Raw genomic sequence first — 12,436 nt, forward strand, 5'->3', positions numbered from 1 at the left:
CCACTTGACTCAACCGGGAGTTAGTCTTTCTGATGATAGTGTCACTAGTACAACGAGCTCCTAAACAAATGGTTTTTAACCCCTTTCCGCGACGGCTTTTGGAGCCATCGCCAAGTGAGTGTGGACGATAGGGCGGTCCTTCCCACATGACCCAGAAACCATCGGGGATATGCCCTCCTGGCACACACGTTCGGCAAAATGAGGTCGTGTGCGACAGGCGAGCGCTCAAATATGGAAATACGTACAGTAGAGCTAAGAAATACAATTATACGACGAAATTGTTTCTGGTCACAAGTACATCCCACACAGTCAGTCCCCGCTAAACGTTTCCTTTCGTATGTACATCCCACACAGTCGCTCCAAGGAAAACGTTTCTGTTCACAGGTACATTGCACACAATTTTTCCCGTTAAATCGCTTGCGTTATTGAATATATCACACACGGTCCATGGAAGAAGCTGTGTGGCAAAGGCTGTCTATCACACATAGTTTTCATGTGGTAAACATTTGCGCAAGGTGGCCTAACGCAAACAGTTTTCAAGAGAAAGTCGTGTGTGATTGTTCATTGATCCAACATGGTTTATTCCTAGAAACTATGTGCGTTGCCTGAGGTCATCGCCCTCGGTATTTTTTCAATAACCATTTGCAATAGCAAAACCCAATTAGCAGGCTAATTATCCGATTACTCATAATCCATTTATTAATCTAATTGACAGTTCAAATTAAGCTCACAATATATTTCATTTTCATAATTGAAATACATCAGAGTACAACATCATATAGCTTCAGCACTCAGCTACCCCATTACACAACTACACCAGGACCAAGTTTCACATGCAACATCTATAACCTTTTGAAATTAGCATCATAGACGGTACATAGACAGATGTATCTCATCTGGAAAACTGCTAAAACAGAAGGCGAATATTGAGCCTTCATTGATGTTGAAGGTCTTTGTAACTTTAGGCCAATGTCTGTGGATGATTGACCGTCCATCCTTCGTCCTCTTCGGGAACACTTCAATATTGAACCGTGGGTGTTGTATGAACTGCTTTGGAAAGGCCTGAAAACAAGGATGTGCATAAATATCTTCTCTATGTTGGAAATGGGGCAAAGGAATAAAAAAGGCAAGGTATAATAATTAGTACCATCATGTAGTGAACTGATGTCTTCTTCATTGTGCAGACAAAGATCTTGTTGTTTCTTGTCGCTAATTTCTTTATCCTAACAATCTTTCTGAGTTTCTTGACTTGACTGATATTCATGGACAACTCATTTCCCCATATGCAAAAAGGGTCGAACAATGGGTCAAAACCTTTGACAGCAGGACCTACATGTGCAAGACCAAATTGTTAAAAACCTAAATATTAGAATGGTTCCTGCAATTGCACAATAATGTGCTATTAGACAATGGACCATGCACGTGCTAACCTCGATTGTAAACCTCAGTGCTTCCCATTGTTTCCCTGCAACACATATAAGGTAGTTAGTCATCAGTTTAAGTAAGGGTTCACATGCTATCAGTAAAATATGTTGATGAAAAATAATCACACTGCAGATTCATCAGATTAATTGAAGCCACACGGAAAACCCATTTATCCAAACCAATCATGATTAAGAACTAGGAAATATAGCACATGTATATGTTTCTCATGTATTAAGTGCAGCCAAATTCGATTTATTCCTCACATGCACAACAATACAAAATTCTACCCATGACAATTGGACATCGCATTGCAGAATTGAACCAAGCAGTTAACTAAACACCACAACAAATGAACCAAACATTAACTAAGCACCACATTGCACAATATAACATACTCCTAATAGAAGATCAGAAAGTTAACCAAACAGTTAACTGCAGCCAATTGTAGCAATTGTATTTGTTTCTCATGTATTTACTACAGCCAAATTCAATTTATTCCTCACATGGCATACAATAACAGAATGCACCCACAATTTTGTAAAGATAAATTCGATTTATTTCTCACATGGAAGACAATAAAAAATTGTAGCCTGAAGAATTGAACATCACATTTGCAGAATCGAACCAAACAGTTAACTGAAGACGACAACTAATTAACAAAACAGTTAATAAGTGAGCACCACACTGCACGACATATAGAACATATACACTAGAGCAACAGATTGCATGGTAAAATTAGATAGCACAATTCACTAGAATTTGTGAAGGAAAGGCAGGAGCAGCACACCCAACGGGTAAACCGAGCATGCTTAACCGGCATAGCTAGCAAATGGTAAGGTGCTCCTTCAAGATCTGGGGGTCGGCACAAATAGCAGCCATCGCGACCTCATCCGTGCATGGGGTCGCGATTTGCTTCTCCGCTGCCAAATGCTCCTTGAGGTCCTGGCTATACTGCGTGCACCATGTCTTAGGCCGGCGCTTTTTTGGTGGAGGGGTCGATGATTTGGGTGGAAGGTGTCGTGCTCGTGCCGACGGTAGGGGCATGTGGGATGTGGAAGGAGGAGGATGGGGGTCGGGTGTGGATTACCTGCCTGGTTAGGCGACGCCGAGGAGCATGAAGGAGGGTCATCGGCGAGGAGGCGGCAACGCTGCAAGCAAGGAGTGAAGGTTTCAACTTGGAAAGGAAGGCGGAAAGAGGGGAAATGTGGCTTTTGGTAAGGGGAGGGGGCAGGGAGGTAGATATTTCTACGAAAGCCGAAAATTTGGAATCGCTTCAGCCAAAAAACTGGCGCGCAAAGTGTCATCAGACACGGTCCCTTATTCAGACACGGTCCGAAGATATTTTGTGCTGCATCTCACATGGTCGGTTATAATAAACTGTGTTGGATCTACTTGATTTTTCGTCTTGATTTGAATTACATAATGCAGTCACAGCAGCCATTGGACAGTGTTTGAATTGCTAGACCTTTTATCTGCAGTGATCATAAAAGAATTGGAATTATTCAGGGTTCGTTTGGACATTTTTATGCATTAAGTGAGTTTTCAATGCATTTATGTGCATAATTCAAATTTGAACTACATGCACATGCTCCAGTGCATAGAAATTCTTTGAAAAATCAAATCTTTGTTCTTGGGTGTATGCTTAGGTCCCATGCAAGAAATGGGAATGAATTTCAAACACCATGGCACCATTGATTGCCGGCAAAACATTGAGATGCCTGGTTTTTAAATTCTGGTAAATCCAAAACTCATCTGAAATTCATGAAACTTGGCCTGGTATCATGGAGCAGCATCAACATGCCGTGGTAAATTTTTTGTCCCAATTGGGGCATGTTTGGGTATATGCTTCTCACAAACCGGAGCTTCTCACAACAAGCATGATGGTTTTCGGTAGGGAACGTCCCACCTTTGGGGACGAAACAATATCCATTGCCTCTTATTGCTTTCAAATTTTTTTCTCGTGTCAACATAGAACAACAGGAGTGTTGTGTTAAATTTTGTGATTTTTGGGGTTCGTTTGGACATTTTTATGCATTAAGTGAGTTTTCAATGCATTTATGTGCATAATTCAAATTTGAACTACATGCGCATGCTCGAGTGCATATAAATTGGTTGAAAAATCAAATCTGTGTCCTTGGGTGCATGCTTAGGTCCCATCAAGAAATGGGAATGAATTTCAAACACTAGGGCACCGTTGATTGCCGGCAAAACATTGAGATGCCTGGTTTTTAAATTGTAGTAAATCCAAAACTCATTTGAAATTCATGAAACTTGGCATGCTATCATGGAGCGGCATCAACATGCTGTGGTACAAATTTTGTCCCATTTGGGGCAGGTTTGGGTATATGCTTCTCACAAACCGGAGCTTCTCACAACAAGCATGATGGTTTTCGGTAGGGAACGTCCTACCTTTGGGGACGAAACGATATCCATTGCCTCTTATTGCTTTCAAATTTTTTTCTCGTGTCAACATAGAACAACATGAGTGTTTTGTGCATTTTTGTGCTTTTTCGGGGTTCGTTTAGACATTTTTATGCATTAGCTGAGTTTTCAATGCATTTATGTGCACAATTCAAATTTGAACTACATGCACATGCTCCAGTGCATATAAATTGGTCGAAAAATCAAATCGGTGTCCTTGGGTGCATGCTTAGGTCCCATGCAAGAAATGGGAATGAATTTCAAACACTAGGGCACCGTTGATTGCCGGCAAAACATTGAGATGCCTGGTTTTTAAATTCTAGTAAATCCAAAACTCATATGAAATTCATGAAACTTGGCATGTTATCATGGAGCGGTGTCAACATGCCGTGGTACAAATTTTGCCCCATTTGGGGCAGGTTTGGGTATATGTGATAATCCCTAAGTGCAGGGAATCATTGTAGAAATTCCCAAAGGTGGAAGTGATAAGTATGGAGTGTCGAACCCACAAGGAGCTAAAGGTAAGATCAATATTCTCTCAAGTCCTATCTCCCACTGATATGACTCTATGTACACCGAGCATTTGCTTCCAACTAGAAACAAGAAATAAAACTACGTTGTGGGTATGGAGAGGATAACTTTGCATGATATCGGAGAGCTAAAATATAAAAGTAGGTGTTGTTATCATAAAGTTAGAATATATTACTAAATATTATAAATAGCGAGTGTGGAATAATGATGGGTCGATGTGCGGAATTGTCTTAGGCAATTGTTAACAAGACATGTAGTCGTAATTTCAATTTCATATGAGGGAGAGGCATAAGCTAACATAGTTTTTCTTCTTGGATCATATGCACTTATGATTGGAACTCTAGCAAGCATTCGCAACTACTAAAGATCATTAAGGTAAAACCCAACCATAGCATTAAAGCATCAAGTCCCCTTTATCCCATACGCAACAACCCCCTTGCTCGGGTTTATGCTTCTGTCACTCAAGCAACCCACTATAAGTGAATCATGAACGTATTGCAACACCCTACAGCGGGAATCCCTCACGCTTGCGCGACACATAGGTCACAATAGGATAGCACCAAAATAAAACATACAACTCGTACCAATCTAGATCATCAATCAACCCAAAGAAAAAGGATATCTACTCAAAACATCATAGGATGGCAACACATCATTGGATCATAATATGTGGCATAAAGCACCATGTTCAAGTAGGGATTACAGAGGGGTGCGGGAGAGTCGAACGCGTAAAAGAGATGAGGCTGGTGATGATGATGGTGATATTGATGATGACGATCACCGCGGCGATGATTCCCCTCCTGATGGCACTCCGGTGCCACCAAGAGAGAGGAGGAGAGGTTCTCCCCCTTGTGCTTCCTCCTCCATGGCCTCCCTCTTGGATGGGGAGAGGTTCTCCCTCTGGTCCTCGGCCTTCATGATGATGATGGCCCCTCCAGGATCCTCCTCCATAGCCTCTGGTGATGATGGCCCCCTCCAGCAGGGTGCTAGAGAGGGCCTAAATTGATTTTTCTCGTGGCTACAGAGGCTTGCGGCGGCGAAACTTCCGATCTATGTTATTTTCTAGAGGTTTGGGCATTTATAGGAGAGGTTGGCGTCGAGAACAAGTCAGGGGGCCCCACGGGAAGTCCACGAGGCACAGGGGCGCGCCCAGGGGGTGGGTGCGCCCCCAACCTCGTGGGGCCCACGGGACTCCCCTCCGGTAGATTTTTATTCCAGTATTTTTTATATTTTCCATAAAAATTCTCCGTTGATTTTCCTCACATTCCTACAAATTTTATTTATGCACAAAAACAATGCCACGGTAGTTCTACTGAAAACAACATCAGTCCGTGTTAGTTCTAATCAAATCATACCAAAATCATATAAAACTATTGTAAACGTGGCACGAATACTTCACAAATTATAGATACATTGTAGACGTATCAGCATCCGCAAGCTTAATTCCTGCTCATCCTCGAGTAGGTAAATGATAAAAGAAATAATGTATGAAGTGTGAATGCTAGCAAGTGCATAAATTTGATCAATGATAGTTCCAATCACTTTTTATAGCATCATTATATATCATAATAGTAGCTCAACTCATAAAACTTGTCATGATCAAGTAACAAGCTATTCACATGTTAAAGTATAGATAATAAACTTTCTTGAGAACTAACAAACTGTCCTCTTAGTCATCAAACAATTGCAATTCATCTTATTTTCGGGAAGAGTTTATGTAAGAGCTTTGATTCAGCAAACTCCACATACTCAACTATCATTTAATCTTTCATAATTGCTAATACTCATGTGATATTAATGGGTTCAAAGTTTTAATCGGACACAGAGAAAGACAGGGGCTTATATTTTCGCCTCCCAACCTTTTACCTCAAGGGTAATGTCAACAATAATAATTTATGAAAACCTACATCCAAGTGGATATATATATCCGGATCGCTCCAACACAAAGTGCTTGCCAAAGGAAAAAAAGTGTAAAAAGGAAAGGTGATGATCACCGTGACTCTTGTATTAAGGGTTGAAGGTAAAAGTAAAAGATAGGCCCTTCGCAGAGGGAAGCAGAGGTTGTCATGCGCTTTTATGGTTGAATGCATAAAATCTTAATGCAAAAGAACTTCACTTTATATTGCCTCTTGTGATAAAGACCTTTATTATGCAGTCCGTCGCTTTTATTTCTTCCCTATCACAAGTTCTTATAAAGCTTATTTTCTTCGCACTAATAGATCATACATATTTAGGGAGCAATTTTTAATGCATGCACCGATGACAACTTACTTGAAGGATCTTAATCAATCCATAGGTAGGTATGGTCGACTCTCATGACAAAACTGGTTTAAGGAATGTTTGGAAGCACAAGTAGTATCTCTACTTGGTGCAAAGAATTTGGCTAGCATGAGAGGGAAAGGCAAGCTCAACATGTTGGATGATACAAGACAATACAACGTTTCGGATATAGGGAAACATAACCCATTAAGTTGTCTTCCTTGTCCAACATCAACCTTTTAGCATGTCATATTTTAATGAGTGCTCACAATTGCAAAAGATGTCCAAGATAGTATATTTATATGTGAAATCTCTCTTCCTTCAATATTCTTTCATGAATTGTTCAAGTGACCAATTCTACGTTTGCTAACTTCCAATAAGTTTACTACATATACTTATTATGTGTGAAGTCATTACTCCCCATGTTGTAAGCATATGAAATGTATATAAATTCAGATTTATGATAATTCAATTCATTCAACCATTTACTCATAGGATATATGTGAAGCACGTGAGTAAATGACAAACTACTCCAAAAAGATATAAGTGAAGAATACTGAGTAGTCAAATAATTAAATAGCCATGGGAGGATTCTTTTTCATTCAAGATTTCAGATCCAAATATTTTATTCAAACAGCAAGTAAAATTGAAAATTCGCTCCAAGCAAAACACATATCATGCGACGAATAAAAATATAGCTCCGAGTAAGGTATACCGATAGTTTTGAAGACAAAAGAGGGGATGCCTTCCGGGGCATCCCCAAGCTTAGGCGGTGCCTTGGGCATCCCCAATCTTAGGGTCTTTCCACTCCTTATTCTCCTCATATCGATATCTCGCCCAAAGCTTATAAACTTCAATCACACAAAACTTAACGAAACTTCGTGAGATAGGTTATTTATGATAAAGAGTAAACCATTCACTTTGGTACTGTCAAAGACAAGGTTCATAATTATTCTCACACAATGCCTACTGTGCCATATCATTTATACAATTTATATTGAGAAATATAAGCCATAGAAACTAGAAAACAAGCAAACTATGTAATGAAAAGAAAATATGTCAGAAACAGAACAGTTTGTAATGATCTGAACACCAACCATACTTCTGCTACTCCAAAGATTCTGATAAATTGGTGGACGTGAGGAATTTGTCTATTAATCTTCTGAAAAAATAATCAACTCAATTGCACTCTTCTGTAAAAAATGGCAGCTAATCTCGTGAGTCCAAAGTTTCTGTTTTTTATAGCAAGATCACATTAACTTTCACCCAAGTCTTCCCAAAGGTCTTACTTGGCACTTTATTGAAACAAAAGCTATAATACATGATTAATACAGTAGCTTAATCATGAGAACACACAAAAACAGTAAGGGTAAATATTGGGTTGTCTCCCAACAAGCGCTTTTCTTTAATGCCTTTTAGCTAGGCATGATGGTTTCAATGATGCTCACATAAAAGATAAGAATTGAAACATAAAGAGAGCATCATGAAGAATATTACTAGAACATCTAACCTAACCCACTTCCTATGCCTAGAAATTTTGTGAGCACACAATTTATAGGAACAAGAACAACTAACATAGGAAGGCAAAACAAGTATAACTTCATAACTTTAAGCACATAGAGAGGAAACTTGATATTATTGCAACTCTTACAAGCATGTATTCCTCCCTCATAATGATTTTCGGTAGACTCATGAATGAGTTAAACAATATAACCAGCACATAAAGCATTCTGTTCATGATCTACGAGCATAGAAATTTTACTACTCTCCACATAAGCAAAATTCTCCTCATTCGGAATAGTGGGAGCAAACTTGTTCTAAATCCACTTTAGATGATAGTATTATTCATACTCCAAAAGATATAAGTGAAGTTCATGGAGCATTCTACAATTAATATAGACTAACCAATATCCAAGCTCAATATATATAAGTGAAGCACACGAAGCATTCTATAAAACCATACTCAAAAGATTTAAGTGAAGCACAAAGAGCAATTCTATAAGATCATACTTAAAAGATATAAGTGAAGCACATGATGTATTATATAAATCAATAAAGGTCTATCTCATACTAGCATGGTTCTTAAAGGAAAAACAAAAACACAAATGACACAAATTATGTGAACAAAACAAAAACTGAGGTATACCGATAATTGTTGAAGAAGAAGGATGGGATGCCAACTGGGGCATCCCCAAGATTAGATGCTTGAGTATCCTTGAAATATTTACTTGGGGTTCCTTGGGAATCCCCAATCTTGAGTTCTTGCCTCTCTTTATTCTTCTCATATTGATAGCTCCTCGATCTTCGAACACTTCATCCACACAAAACTTTAACAATAACTTTGTGAGATCCGTTAGTGTAATAAAGCAAATCACTACCTTTAGGTGCTGTTGAAAACTTATTCCAATTTCATATTAGAACTATATCTACTGTATTCCAACTTCACCATGGTTCATACCCCCCGATACTACCCATAAATTCATCAAAATAAGCGAACAACTCATAGAAAACAGAATCTGTCAAAAACAGGATAGTCTGTAGTAATATGGAAGTTTAGTAAACTTCTGTAACTCCAAAAAATTCTAGAAATAACATGAAACTTTAAAAAATTTATACAGAAGTAATGTGCAAAAAGTTTCAGACCCATTTGACCTTCCAGTAAAAAATGTAAAATCACGCGCTACAGCCAAAGTTTCTGTTTTTGTACTGTACATAGTAAACAAGCAATCTAATCATCCTAAAACCGAAGGTTGGCACATTATTTTTATAATACAATGGATATTTACAAGGGGATAATTATTTTCAGAGAAGCTTCCATGAAAAAATTTACATTGTTTCCATGATCACGAACACAAGTGCTCAAGGTCGACCCTCATTTCTTCAATGCATAATCTTCCAATAACTTCTCTTATTGAAAAACCTTTTAGGTATGAGAGGCAAGTATATTTTTTATATTTTCATTTTTTTTAATTTTTTTTATGTTTCACCCACAACTAAACAGAAACAAAAAAGGAAAAACAAAATCTACTTAGTGAAGAAATCAAACAAGCACACACGAGAATATCAACCCCATGCTATTGCTCCCCGGCAACGGCGCTAGAAAAGAGCTTGATAATCCCCAAGTGCAGGGAATCATCGTAGCAATTCCCAAAGGTGGAACTGATAAGTATGGAGTGTCTAACCCACAAGGAGCTAAAGGTAAGATCAATATTCTCTCAAGTCCTATCTGCCACTGATACGACTTTACGTACACCGAGTGTTTGCTTCCAACTAGAAACGAGAAATAAAACTACATTGTGGGTATGAAGAGGATAACTTTGCATGATGCCGGAGAGCTAAAATATAGAAGTAGGTGTTTTTATCATACAGTTAGAATATATTACTAAATATTATAAATAGCGAGTGTGGAATAATGATGGGTTGGTGTGCTGAATTGTCTTAGGCAATTGTTAACAAGACCGGTAGTCGTCATTGTAATTTCATATGAGGGAGATGCATAAGCTAACATACTTTCTCTTCTTGGATCATATGCACTTATGATTGGAACTCTAGCAAGCATCCACAACTACTCAATGTCATTAAGGTAAAACCCAACCATATTAAAGCATCAAGTCCCCTTTATCCATACGCGACAACCCCCTTACTCGGGTTTATGCTTCTGTCACTCAAGCAACCCACTATAAGCGAATCATGAACGTATTGCAACACCCTACAGCGGGAATCCCTCATGCTTGCATGACATGGAGGTCACAATAGGACAGCACCAAAATAAAACATACAACTCATACCAATCTAGATCATCAATCAACCCAAGACAAAGGATATCTACTCAAAACATCATAGGATGGCAACACAGCATTGGATCATAATATGTGGCATAAAGCACCATGTTCAAGTAGGGATTACAGCAGGGTGCGGAAGAGTGGACCGTGTAAAAGAGATGAGGATGGTGATGATGATGGTGATGTTGATGTTGATGATGATGATCACCACGGGGATGATTCCCCTCCCGATGGCACTCCGGTGCCACCGAGAGAGAGAAGGAGAGGTACTCCCCCTTGTGCTTCCTCCTCCATGGCCTCCCCCTGGATGGGGAGAGCTTCTCCCTCTGGTCCTTGGCCTTCATGGTGATGATGGCCCCTCCGGGATCCTCCTCCATAGCCTTCGGTGATGATGGCCCCCTCCGGCAGGGTGCCATAGAGGGCCTAGACTGATTTCTCGTGGTTACAAAGGCTTGCGGTGGCGGAACTTCCGATCTAGGTTATTCTCTAGAGGTTTGGAAATTTATAGGAGAGGTTGGCATCGAGAAAAAGTCAGGGGGGCCCACGGGAAGTCCACGAGGCACAGGGGCGCACCCCACCCTTGTGGGGCCCATGGGACTGCCCTCCGGTAGATTTTTGTGCCAGTATTTTTTATATTTTCCAGAAAATTCTCCGTTGATTTTCATCGCATTCTGAGAACTTTTATTTCTACACAAGAACAACACCACGGTAGTTCTGCTGAAAGCAATGTCTGTCTGGGTTAGTTCTAATCAAATCATACCAAAATCATATAAAACTATTGTAAACATGGCATGAATACTTCATAAATTATAGATACGTTGGAGACTGATATGTCCATTTTGCATCATGCTTTTATATCGATATTTATTGCATTATGGGCTGTTATTACACATTATGTCACAATACTTATGCCTATTCTCTCTTATTTTACAAGGTTTACATGAAGAGGGGAAATGCCGGCAGCTGGAATTCTGGGCTGGAAAAGGAGCAAATATTAGAGACCTATTCTGTACATCTCCAAAAGTCCTGAAACTCCACGGGAGCACTTTTCAGAATATAAAAAAATATTGGGCGCAAGAAGTACCAGAGGGGGCCACCCACTAGCCACGAGGGTGGGGGCGCACCCTACCCCCTGGGCGCGCCCCTGCCTCGTGGGCCCCCTGGTGGCCCTCCGATGCCAATCTTTGGCTATATGGAGTCTTTCGTCCGAGAAAAAATCATAAGCAAGCTTTCGGGAAGAAACTCCGCCGCCACGAGGCGGAACCAATCTAGGGCTCCGGTAAAGCTGTTCTGCCGGGGAAAGTTCCCTCCGGGAGGGGGAAATCATCGCCATCATCATCACCAACGATCCTATCATCGGGAGGGGGTCAATCTCCATCAACATCTTCACTAGCACCATCTCATTTCAAACCCTAGTTCATCTCTTGTTTCCAATCTTTGTATCCAAACCTCAGATTGGTACCTGTGGGTTGCTAGTAGTGTTGATTACTCCTTGTAGTTGATGCTAGTTGGTTTACTTGGTGGAAGATCATATGTTCAGATCCATTATGCATATTAATACCCCTCTAATTATGAACATGAATATGCTCTGTGAGTAGTTACGTTTGTTCATGAGGACATGTGAGAAGTCTTGCTATAAGTAGTCATGTGAATTTGGTATTCGTTCGATATTTTGATGAGATGTATGTTGTCATCCCTCTAGTGGTGTCATGTGAACGTCAAATACATGACACTTCACCATTGTTTGGGCCTAGAGGAAGGCATTGGGAAGTAATAAGTAGATGATGGGTTGCTAGAGTGACAGAAGCTTAAACCCTAGTTTATGCGTTGCTTCGTAAGGGGCTGATTTGGATCCATATGTTTCATGCTATGGTTAGGTTTACCTTAATACTTCTGTTGTAGTTGCGGATGCTTGCAATAGGGGTTAATCATAAGTGGGATGCTTGTACAAGTAAGGAAAGCACCAAAGCACCAGTCCACCCACATATCAAATTATCAAAGTACCGAACGCGACTCAT

Source organism: Triticum dicoccoides, chromosome 4A (genome assembly GCF_002162155.2).
Source record: "Triticum dicoccoides isolate Atlit2015 ecotype Zavitan chromosome 4A, WEW_v2.0, whole genome shotgun sequence".
NCBI lineage: Eukaryota > Viridiplantae > Streptophyta > Magnoliopsida > Poales > Poaceae > Triticum > Triticum dicoccoides.